At 47.4% G+C, this 11,617-nt stretch overlaps 2 non-coding genes across 2 annotated transcripts; one reads left to right on the plus strand and one right to left on the minus strand.

Moving 5' to 3' along the window:
• LOC120389518 lies at positions 1-217 on the plus strand. The gene has a single exon (XR_005590990.1). It is a non-coding gene; the product is annotated as a small nucleolar RNA U3 (small nucleolar RNA).
• Positions 218-7,481: 7,264 nt separating this feature from the next.
• On the minus strand, positions 7,482-7,563 carry TRNAS-GCU. Its single transcript has one exon. It is a non-coding gene; the product is annotated as a tRNA-Ser (tRNA).
• Between the last annotated feature and the right edge of the window lie 4,054 nt (positions 7,564-11,617).

The following is an 11,617-nucleotide window of genomic DNA, read 5'->3' on the forward strand; positions in this document are numbered from 1 at the left end:
AAAACTGTACTTTCAGGGATCATTTCTATAGTTTGTAACTAGAGAAGTGTGGTTGAAAGTGTCTGACCTTGCTAACCACGATGAGGAGTTAAAGTGTTCTTTTCTGAGCATGAAGTGAGTGGATAGTATTGCTTTAATGTATCTGCTGTCTGCTAGTGATGACTGTTCTTGTTTTCGTTTTGGGAAGCTGAGAGGAAAAGAGCACAGACTGAGTGGTTAGTCCTTATAAAACAAGTTTAAAAATAAATGTTTTGGCTTTTTTTTGTATTATCTGAACTTGTTTAAAGCTTTTCTTCAGTTCTCTTTAAAAAAAGTAAAGGTAGTGTGAAAATGGTGTTTTAGAAGTTTCTAGTTCAGTACTTACTGAAAGAGTTTAAAGATTTCTTTATGCTGCTCTCTTTTTTCTTGTAATCTATTTCAGTATTTAGGTAGGGTCCTGTGTCTGCACGTTCTTTTCCTTTTCCATTTGCCTCTCCACTTCTCTCTTCTTCCTGTCCCATTTTTTGGGAAGCCCCTATTTTTACTTCTCCTGCTCTGGCAGGGGGTACGCAGTTTGCTCTTGGCCCCAAGCCCATCAGACAATCCACACAGGATCTGAGAGTAGCTGTCTCTTGGCCGGATAGAATCATAGAATCATAGAATTCAAGATCAGAAGGGACCATTATGATCATCTAGTCTGACCTCCTGCAAGATGCAGGCCACATAAGCCGATCCACCCACTCCTTAGCAAGCGACCCCTGCCCCATGCTTCGGAGGAAGGCGAAAAACCTCCAGGGCCATTGCCAATCTTCCCTGGAGGAAAATTCGGGGATTGTACCCGTATAGTGGGTAGAGGGTTCTAAAGCTGTCTCAGGGTATGTCTACACTATGGGATTATTCTGATTTTACAGAAACCGGTTTTTGGAAACATATTATATAAAGTCAAGTGCACGCGGCCACACTAAGCACATTAATTCGGCGGTGTGCATCCATGTACCGAGGTTAGCATCGATTTCTGGAGCATAGCACTGTGGGTAGCTATCCCATAGTTCCCACAGTCTCCCCCACCCATTGGAATTCTGGGTTGAGATACCAGTGCATGATGGGGCAAAAACAGCATCGCGGGTGATTCTGAGTAAATGTCATCAGTCAATCCTCCCTCTGTGAAATCAAGGGCAAACAATCATTTTGCGCCCTTTTCCCTGGATTGCCTGAGCAGACACCATAGCACGGCAATCATGGAACCCGTTCAGCCTTTTGTCACCGTCACTTTATGTCTACTGGATGGTGCTGACAGACGCGGTACTGTAACACTACACAGCAGCATTCCCTTGCTTTTTGCAAGTTAACAAAGGTGGTTACCAGCCATACTGTACCATCTGCTGCTTTGCAAGTTTACAATGATAGTTACCAGTTATACTGTACTGTCTGCTGCTGTCCTGGATGCTCCTGGCCGGCCTAGGTGAGGTTGGCCAGGGGTATATGAACAAAAATGGGAATGACTCCCCAGGTCATTCTCTTCTTTAAGTTTTGTCTGAAGGGAGAGTCAGTCCTGCCTAGACTATCAGGCAAGCCTCCTAAAGAACCAGAGAGACAAACGGTCGTTCCAGCTCAGAGCCCCAGACATCCTGCAGAAATGATGGGCTGCATGCCATTCTAGGGGGTGCCCTGCAACAACCCCATCCATTGCTTCCTCCTCCCCACCCTCCTGGGCTACCGTGGCAGTTATCCCCCCATTTGTGTGATGAAGTAATAAAGAATGCAGGAATTTGAAACAACACTGACTTTATTGCCTCTGCAAGTAGAGTTCAAAGTGGGGAGGGGAGAGAAGCCTCCAGCTGCTATGATATTCCAGGCAGGACTGAATCTCCATTAGACAAAGCTTAAAGAAGAGAATTACCTGAGAATCATTCCCATTTTTGCCCAGGCACCCCCAACTGACCTCACCAAGACCTGCCAGGAGCACTCATGGGACAACGATGAGGGATATCAGCCCTACCATACCATCTAGAGAAGGGAAGGGGACACTGCTGTGTAGTGCTGCAGCACCACATCTGCCAGCACCATCCAGTAGACATACAGCGACATTGGAAAAAAAGGCAAGAAATGATTTTTTTCCCTTTGCTTTCATGGGGAGGGAGGGGGACAACATATACCCTGAACCACCTGCGACAATATTTTTGACCCTTCAGGCTTTGGGAACTCAGCCAAGAATTCAAATTGTTTTCGGAGAGTGCAGGAACTGTGGGACAGCTACAGACGTCAGTTGCCCCTCCCTCCATGAGCGTCCATTTCATTCTTTGGCTTTCTGGTACGCTTGTCTCAGCTCCTTAAGTTTCAGCACTGTGTTGAGTCCCTGCTGTGGCTTCTGTCTATCATGGCCTTGGAGATTTTTTCAAATGCTTTGGCATTTTGTCTTTTGGAACGGAGTTCTGATAGAACAGATTCATCTCCCCATACAGAGATCAGCTTCAGTATCTCCTGTACGGTCCATGCTGGAGCTCTCTTTTGATTCTGGGACTGCATGGTCACCTGTGCTGATCAGTGCTCCATGCTGGGCAAACAGGAAATTAAATTCAAAAGTTCACGAGGGTTTTCCTGTCAACCTGGCCAGTGCATCCGAGTTCAGATTGCTGTCCAGAGCGGTCACAATGGTGCACTGTGGGATAGCCCCCGGAGGCCAATACCATTGAATTGCGGCCACACTAACCCTAATCCGAAATAGCAGTACCGATTTCAGCGCTACTCCCCTCGTCGGGGAGGAGTACAGATACCGGTATTAAGAACCCTTTAAATCGATCTAAAGGGCTTCATTGTGTGGATTGGTGCAGGGTTAATGCGATTTAACGCTGCTAAATTTGATATAAAATCGTAGTATTGACCGGGCCAGAGAGAGCAGCAGGTTTCCCCTATTGTTTCCCGCTCTTGTTTTCTTGATTAGTTTCTCCTCTGCACCAACTTGTGTGGGCTCTTTCTCAGCCTGGCTAGCTCAGTTGGTAGCGCATCAGACTTTTATTCTGAGGGTCCAGAGTTCAAGTCTCTGGTCAGGTGAAAAACTACTCCCAAAGATCTTAAACTGTCTTTTTCATGTCCTCTTTGTTACTTTTTCTCTTCAGGATTTTCCCTTTCCTCAGAAGGGCCTTTTTGTGTGTGGGTTTGAAGGGGCAACTTCCTGACAGCCCCTCTGTCCTTGCAGCCTGGAGGAATAAAGGCCTCTGGGCATAGAGCATGTTCTTTCCCCCCCCCCCCCACACACACACCTGAAAATCCCTAAGGAATTAGAATCACCTGCTGCCTTCCCCTTTCCTGTTGGATCCCCAAACAAGGATGCTCTTCAGCCTAAACCCATGTCCCCTCTTTTCCCAGTGCCCCTCAATCCCAGCCCTCAGTCCCTCCTATGCTCACTGCTCCTCACTCCCAACCAGAGCCTGCTCCTCTTCACCCTTCTCCTCTGTCCCAACCCACAGCCCCCTCCTATTCCCAGTGCCCCTCAATCCCCATCCACAGGCCCTCCTCCTCATGCTGCTCCTCAATCCCAACCCACGGTTCCCTCCTTCCCTCCAGCAGCAGGTGCTTCAGACCCCCTCAGGAAGATTTTCTTGCAAGGTTTCGTGTAGGAGTCTGCATGTGGATTTTACAATATGTTGGAAATCTGTTCGGTTGCTTGCCGAAATGATCACTTTGGCTGGTGTTGGATTCCCAGTCTCCATGTTACAGGGGCAGGAGAAATAAAGGGTTTTTATCCTTGTTGTGTGAATCAAGGGCAGCACAACTGTGCTTGGCAGACCCCGATTGAGGGACTCACCCTCAATTCAATAGCACTTGCTAGGCAGGGGACAGGGGTTCCAAAGCCAAGTGGGCCAAGCTCTGGGTCTCAATACTAAAATTGAGGTGTCAGACCAACGTTAGGACAGGGTGGCTGTGGAGGGATGAGTGAGTCCCTAGACAACATAGTGAGTATGGAGCCTTCTTATTTCCCCCCTTTTCCACCCAGGATGGCAGGTGAACTCTACAGAGGCACCTCTGGGCTTGCACTGACTAAGGACAACAGCTGTGAGTGGGGTGCAGAGCGGGGATGGCTCATGTTAAAGGACTTTTGGTTGCTGGACTTACGAATCGTAGGGAGAAGGACACTGCCCAGCTTATTTGGGGGGGGGTGGGTCTTTCCCTCATGGTTTACGTTTATGTGTTGGGGCTGCTGACATGACTTCTGCTAACCCTGGGCTTACATTGCAGTGTAGACATACCCTGAGAGGGCATCTATACTGTGACAAAATCCCGCTGGCCCGGCTGGCCTGGATGAGCTGATTTGGGATCCTGGAGCTCATACTGGAGCCCAGGCTTGGAGACCCTCACCCCTTGTGGGGTCTCGGAGGCTGGGCTCAAGCCCAATTCTCTACACTGTAATTTTATAACCCTGCAGCACAAGCCGCACAAGCCTGAATCAACTGACCCAGGGCTTGAGAATAGTGACGTGGGTGTGTTAATGGCAGTGTAGACATAATGCTAGGCTATGTCCACACTGCAATGAAACACCCATGGCTGCCTCGTGCCAGTGCAGGCTCCCAGGCTAGGGCTGTGGGGTGGTAAATTTGCACTGTAGACATCTCAGATCAAGCTCAATACTGGGCTCTGGGACCCCACGAGGTTGGGAGGGAGTTTAGCAAGCAAAAAAGGTAAAATGTCAGTGGAGTATTACCCTGGACTCAATGGCAGTTCTCCATTGGTCTGTCTGCTTTGGGGCAGGGACAATAACACGTCCTGCTGCATTCGTTATTTCAAAGGGCGGTTTAGGATTTTCTTTCTCACACACGGTGCAGGAAGCAGGACTCAATCCTTGGTGTAAACTAAATGAGCCGCTCACAGATTCTGGCAGCCACAATGAGCATTTGCTGTGAGAGCCCAGACCTGCCCCTGTCCCAGAGGGAGGGGGGTCATCTGTGAGAAGCTGGACCACTGACCTATCAGCTCTTAACTCCCAAAATTTCAGTAATTCTGTTATCAGTGCTTGTGAGTATAATCTAAACAGCCATACTGGGCTGGACCAAAGGCCCATCTAGCTCTGTGTTTTGTCCTCTGACAGTAGCCAATACCAGGTGCCCCACGAGTTACACAACAAGTCACCACTGGGAGTTGAACCCAGGATTTCCTGTTTACAAGGCAGGCACTTTAGGCAGCTAAGCCATGGTGCCTGCCTGTGGCTAAACTACCGTGTCTGCCCACACCGGACTCCCTGCCATCCCCACCGGGGCCTGACAAGCTTTGCTTGTGTTTGGATTCTGCAAAGCAGAGGAGCAGGTGAGGTTTTCCTTGCAAGCTGTGTGTGTGTGTGTGTGTGTGTGTGTGTGTGTGTGTGTGTGTGTGTGTGTGTGTGAGAGAGAGAGAGAGAGAGAGAGAGAGAGGGAGGGAGAGATAATCTTTGGCTAGGTCTGCACTACAAAGTTATTTCAGCATCATTATATTGCTCAGGTGTGTGAAAAACACACAACGCTCCCTCGGTCAGCAGCTTGTGGCTGGTGCACACACTGCAATGCCACGTCTGGTGACAAAACTGCCCTCTTTTGGTGACAAAATAAAACCACCTTGACAAGAGGTCTAGAGCTTTTTGCAGCAAACTCAAAGTGACAAATTGTCAGTCTAAATGCTGCTGGTCATTATATCACCATAGCTGGCCTCCACCAGTATCCCACCATGCCTGCCGTGAAATCACCTGCCCTGCATTCCTGTTACAGAGGTTGGGTCCCTCCCCTTTCATAGCTCCAGAAAGTTCTGACAGCTGAGCTGCTATTTACACTGGAATTAGATTAATATAACTGCATTGTCAGCCTAAGTAATGTAATTACTCCAACCTAATTTTGTAGTGTAGACCTGTCCAAAGAATCACACACACACCTTGGGACCAAAACTTCACCTACTCCTCTGCTTTACAGAATCCAAACATGAGCAAAGCTTGTCAGGGCCCAGTGGGGATTGGCAGAGATTCAGGTGTGGGCAGACACAATGGCTTAAATAACCACAGGTGTCATAGTTTAGCTGATTAAAGCACCTGTCCTGTAAACAAAAGATTCTGGGTTCAACTCCCAGTGGTACCTTGAGGAGTGGCTTTTGGGGCACCTGGTATTGGCTACTGTCAGAAGACAAGATTCAGAGCTAGATGGACCTATGGCTTAAATTACACTCACAGGCACTGATAATAGAGTTACTGAAAGTTTGGGTGTTAAGAGCTGATAGGTCAGTGGTCCAGTTCCCTCAATGTGGTTTTACCATTTCCACTTACTAAACTCCCTCCCAACCTCTATAAAATTACAGTGCAGACATATGGGCTTGAGCCCAATCTCTGAGGCTCCATGAGGGTTTCTGAACCCAGGCTTCAGTGTGAACACAAATATCTGCACCACAGTTTTTAGCCCCTCAGCTTTAGCTCCAGGAGCCCAAGTCAGATGACCCAGGCCAGCCCTGCTGCCATCTTTATCCCAGGAGAGATGGACTCTACGGGTACGTCTCCACTGCAATGGAAGCCCAGGTGTGGCACGCTGTGCTCAAAGCAGCACCCTGCAAGCCCCATATTCACCACTCTCATATAATGATGGGATGGTTTGTACAAAGTCTGCCTGGTGAGGTGTCATTTCAAAAGTCTTGATCTGTTGAACATTAATATTGTGTTGGATTGTGTGTGCTAGCATTGGTTGGGAAGTTATGAAGTTTTGCTCTGTGTGTGTTACTGAGATATGTTATGAGGTTGGGAAATGCCCCCCACCAGCCTTTCAGGTGCGACAAGGGAGGAGCCAGACTCGCTGCTGGCCCATTGAAGGGATCCACACTCCCAAGGACTATCCCAGGAACCGTGTACAATGCAGACTTCTCCGAGATAGCACAGAGACAATAGACACGGCTTGAGTCACATTGTAGCAAAGGAGCTTCCTAGCAAGTTGGAAGAAACTATGAAAGGGAGGAAGAGACATCATGACTTGGCCTCTCTCCCCCACACCTCAATACCTGTAAACACATCTGGAGGACAAACACTGAACTGAGATGAATCAGAAGAGAATAATAATAATAGATTCAAATCAACGTCCCCAAACAGACTAGTATGGGTGTTTCAGCAGAAAATTTTCAGTCTGGGGAATTTTGTTTTCTCAGTCAGACCTTGCCAAGGGAAGCAGGGAGAAAATGTTTGAGTTGCCTCCTTCAGAACAGCTTGGTCTAGACACTAGCTCTGGTTCACTGCTCTGGCCTTGCTCGGGTTGAGGATATTTTAATAATTTGGGGAGGTGCCAGGGTGGTTGAGGGAGATGAGGAGGATGTTCCCTTTTGAGATAAAAACTAAGAAATACAGAACTAGAGAATTTTTTTTTTTTTTTTAGAAATCTGGGATTTAGACATTTTATTTAAAGAAAGGGCGTTCTGAGTTTCTGTTTGCAAGAAGTACCATTGTTTGATCTGTCATTGTACCAAATGGGGAGATGGTTGTCTATAAAGGATGGGTGAAGACTCAATGCATCCGATGAGGATGGGATTCAAACCCACGGGTGCAGAGCACAATGGATTAGCAGTCCATCACCTTAACCACTCGGCCACCTCATCAGAACTGTAAAGAAAAGGACAGGAGGAGAAATCTAAGGCCGGCAGAGACAGGGGCAATAAGGCATTTTTAAATACTAAGCGGAAGCAGGGGCTGAATGAGCTCCCTCCTCACATCTAGTGAGGAGCTGGGGGAAAGACTTCAGGAACAGACGATGTTTGCATAGACAAACCTACTCTGCCTAGATATGCAGCATGATGGGGCCACTTTCCCAAAAATGACCAGTTTTGGCTGGTGGCAGGTTACAAATCACTTTAGGATTGAGTGGAATGAAATTTTATTCAGGTTTCAGAGTAGCAGCCGTGTTAGTCTGTATCCGCAAAAAAAACAGGAGTACTTGTGGCACCTTAAAGACTAACAAATTTATTGTAGCATGAGCTTTCCGAAGAAGTGAGCTTTAGCTCACGAAAGCTCATGCTACAATAAATTTGTTAGTCTTTAAGGTGCCACAAGTACTCCTGTTTTTTTTGTGAAATTTTATTATCCTTCCTGCATGAGTGAAGGGCAGCAGAACATACCTAGTCGGTCCTGATGGAGGGGTAGGTGGGTGAGGAATAGCTTTTATTGGACTTCATAGAAGTGATTGAGAACATCACCCTAAACCAGTGGTCCCCAAACATTTCACACTGTGCCCTCTTATCCAGTTGGGGGAGGGCAAAACCAGAGCTTGAGGGATTCAGCCCTGGGTGGTGGGGCTTAGACTTTTGGCTTCAGCCCCAGGCCCTAAGAAGTCTAATGCCAGCCCTGGTGACCCCATTAAAACAGTGTTATGACCCACTTTGGGGTCCTGACTCACAGTTTGAGAACCACTGCTCTATGCTAAAGGGAGAGAGTTTTCCTGGGGGTGTAGTTAATCCACTTCCCCAAGAGATGGCAGGTATGTCAGTGGGAGAAGCTATATCGGTGGGTGTGCAAGCTGTGGTGTTTGCCACATTTAACAAGTTTAATCAAACCCCATTTTTTAAACCATCTGTAGCCTGGGAATGGCAAAGGACCTCGATGAAGGAGGGTCTGTCCTTTAAAGTCCTGGAGATCATGAGTCCATGCTTTTGCCATCATGGGAGTATAGCTGAGTGGTAAAGTGCTTGATTGCAGATCAAGTGGTCCTTGATTCAACCCCCAGTGTTTTCTTATAACCTTCTTTCTTTTTTTTAAAAAAAGGAAAACATTTTCATTTTCATTCTCCATTCTGTTCAGGAGCTCCACTGTACAGGGGTGCTTGATATGGATGTAAACACTCAACATTTCACTGTCCAAATGCATAAATACCTAGCAAAGCTGTCTATCAGCTGAAATCAGTTTCAGTCCTCAAAGTGTCAATTTATGTTTTCATCAATTAAACAAAGGTATCATATGAATGTACATTTGCAGATCCCTCTTCTCCAGGAGCTGTGCTGTGCAGAAGAACAAGAGTCACATCCAGCTGCAGTTCAGGAGTCTGATAACCAAAGAGCTGTTACCAGCTCAAAGAGCCTGAGGCGGAGCAACAGCAGGGTTCATTGCCCTGTGTGCGTAGCACTAATTGACACACCAGGGTGGAGAAGCAAAACCAGTTTTATTTGAGCCCAAATAAGGTGCCAGGGAGAAAAAGCATTCTCAAATCCTGCACACCCGTGCGCAGGCAGGGTCCCAGCATTTATACCCCACTTGTTTGTGTAAGCCTTTTGTTTGGTTTTCCCCCTCACCCCTCCCTTCCCAACAGCAGTTACTTTAAACATTACATTTCAGCGTGTTAGAAAAGTTCTCATTCGCATGCTTATCTATGGCCTTCACAGCACAAACACATACAGATTTTCCTCCCCCCTCTCCCCCTCCTCCCTGCCGCTTCTGCTGTTTTAAACTCCTGCATTTGCAAGCTGAGACAGCTGACAGTTACACATTTTGCTTGCTGTCTGTTAGCATCTTAGGCTGGTTAAAGTTCACAGCATGGAAGACCTCTGGTTCACTCAGGCCTGTAGTCACAACTTTGGTTTACTTAGGCCTAGTGACACCAACAGAGCCAATTAATGTTCTGAGGGCTAGAGAAAAATTCCTTCTAGTGAGCTATTGAACAAGCTCAACCTGTTTAGCTTATCAAAAGAAGATTGAAAGGTGACTTTATTGAAGTGTTGAGGGGCCTTAATTGAGAGAAAAGATTGGATATGAAAGGGCTCTTGAATCTAGCAGAGAAAGGCATAACAAGACCCAGTGGCTGGACGGTGAAAAAAGACAAATTCATATTACAAATAAGATGCAAATATTCAACAGCAAGGATGATTCACCACAGGAACAAGTTACCAAGGAAAGAGGTCGATTTGCCATCTCCTGATGTCATTTAATGAAGACTAGATGCCTTTCTGGAATGTGTTTGCCCCAAAGTAGCTCTTGTGTCATACAGGAGGCCTGTGATATGCAGGGGGTCAGATTAGATGCTCTAATGGTCTCTTCTGGCCATCAAGTCGACTAATTTCTGAAAAACTGAGTGTAGCATTGGGAGCAGCGTCTGATGTTTTCCTGTCTAGCCGGCTTGCTGCGTAGAACGAACGCTCCTTGAGTGGGGTGATCCACAGGGAGTAGCTCAAACCTCCAAAGTGCCTGGGCAAGGGCAGGACATTAGCACAGCAAGGGAGGGGTGTGGCAGTGACATCACAAAGGCTTTTTGCAGGACCTCAGACTATTGGTCAAAAGTGGTGGGGAGGTGGTGACCTCACAGAGAGATGCTGACATCAGCCAGGCAGGACATGGGTGAGGGGCCAGGAAACCTCAGAGACCCCTGTGGCTTTGCTTCAGCAAGTCTCCTTCTCCAGGTCTCTCTTTGAGGACTGAGAGAGTATTCGGGTTCACGTACGTGAGCGCCAGGAGGAACCTCTTTCGAGTTTTCTCCTTCCCTTTTAGTGATTTTACTAGAAAACAGACGTCCCAGTTTAGAAGGTAAGAGCCTCCTCGAGGTTTGAAACCTGTTCAGTCTGATCCATCTGGTGACAGTTGAATTCTAGGCATGGAAAACACGAACTTAAGGAGGCAGAATTTTATTTCGCACCTGGGATTTTGTCCCATAGAATCACTGTGGTCATTAGGGTTTATCCTTTTTGTTTCACCTTTTCCTCCATCCATCCCTTCCTCCTTTCTCTTTGTCTCTTGCTTCTTTTGTCCTTTCACCTGTTCCCCTCCCAACACCAGGAGGGGTGTGTGTGTGTGTGTGTGTGTGTGTGTTGCAGGGGAGTGCTCTGCAGCTCCCACTGTGGGAGGTCCACCCAAAAATGTGGGGCTGAAATAGTGCTCGGGCAGTGAACCCCACCAGTGACCTGGGCCATCCTTTGGGCTCTCTGGTGAGAACCCTCAGCCTCCCGTCCTCAGTCTCTACCCTGATTGGCTGAGCAGGGGGTTATTGACAGGGAGGAGACTCAGGTCCTTGTTCTCTTTTAAGACCAAGGAAATAAGTCAGAACCAGTCATACGTTTGACAAATTTTGCTGCTTCTCTTCATTAATGGTCTCTGAGCAGTTTATGATTCTCTCTAACATTGCAGTTCTCCTCAAATGCTTGCTGAATAATTACTGTGCACTGTTATTGGTCTGGAGCTCATCCGAGAGCACTTTATTCAGGTCATTCAATGTGTGAAATTCAAGGTCTGATGGTTAGTTTGAAAATCAGGGCTCTTGGGTCCTATTCCCAACTCTGCCACTGGCTGGCTGTGTGACCTAAGACAAGTTAATTCTCCTTTCTCAGCCTTAGCTTCTCCCTCTTTCAAGTAGGGATAATGATGATCCGCTCCTACCTACCTCACGGTGGGTGGAGGACGGGGATCCATTGGAGAGTGTCACTAGGAGTATCAGAGGGGCCGTGTTAGTCTGGATCTGTAAAAGCAGCAAAGAGTCCTGTGGCACCTTATAGACTAACAGACGTATTGGAGCATGAGCGACTGCACATGGCTAAGCAAAGAGAATAAACCCCAAATCCCCCCCTGTGCTTTGGGAGCCAGGTTTGCGGTGGGAATCCTGTAGTTCAGATGACTTCATACCTGGGCATTGTGATTCTTTACCAGTTTCTCTGGCATTGGGGCAGTTTTATGCTCAGG

The sequence above is a fragment of the Mauremys reevesii genome, linkage group 23 (assembly GCF_016161935.1).
Source record: "Mauremys reevesii isolate NIE-2019 linkage group 23, ASM1616193v1, whole genome shotgun sequence".
Taxonomy (NCBI): Eukaryota; Metazoa; Chordata; order Testudines; family Geoemydidae; genus Mauremys; species Mauremys reevesii.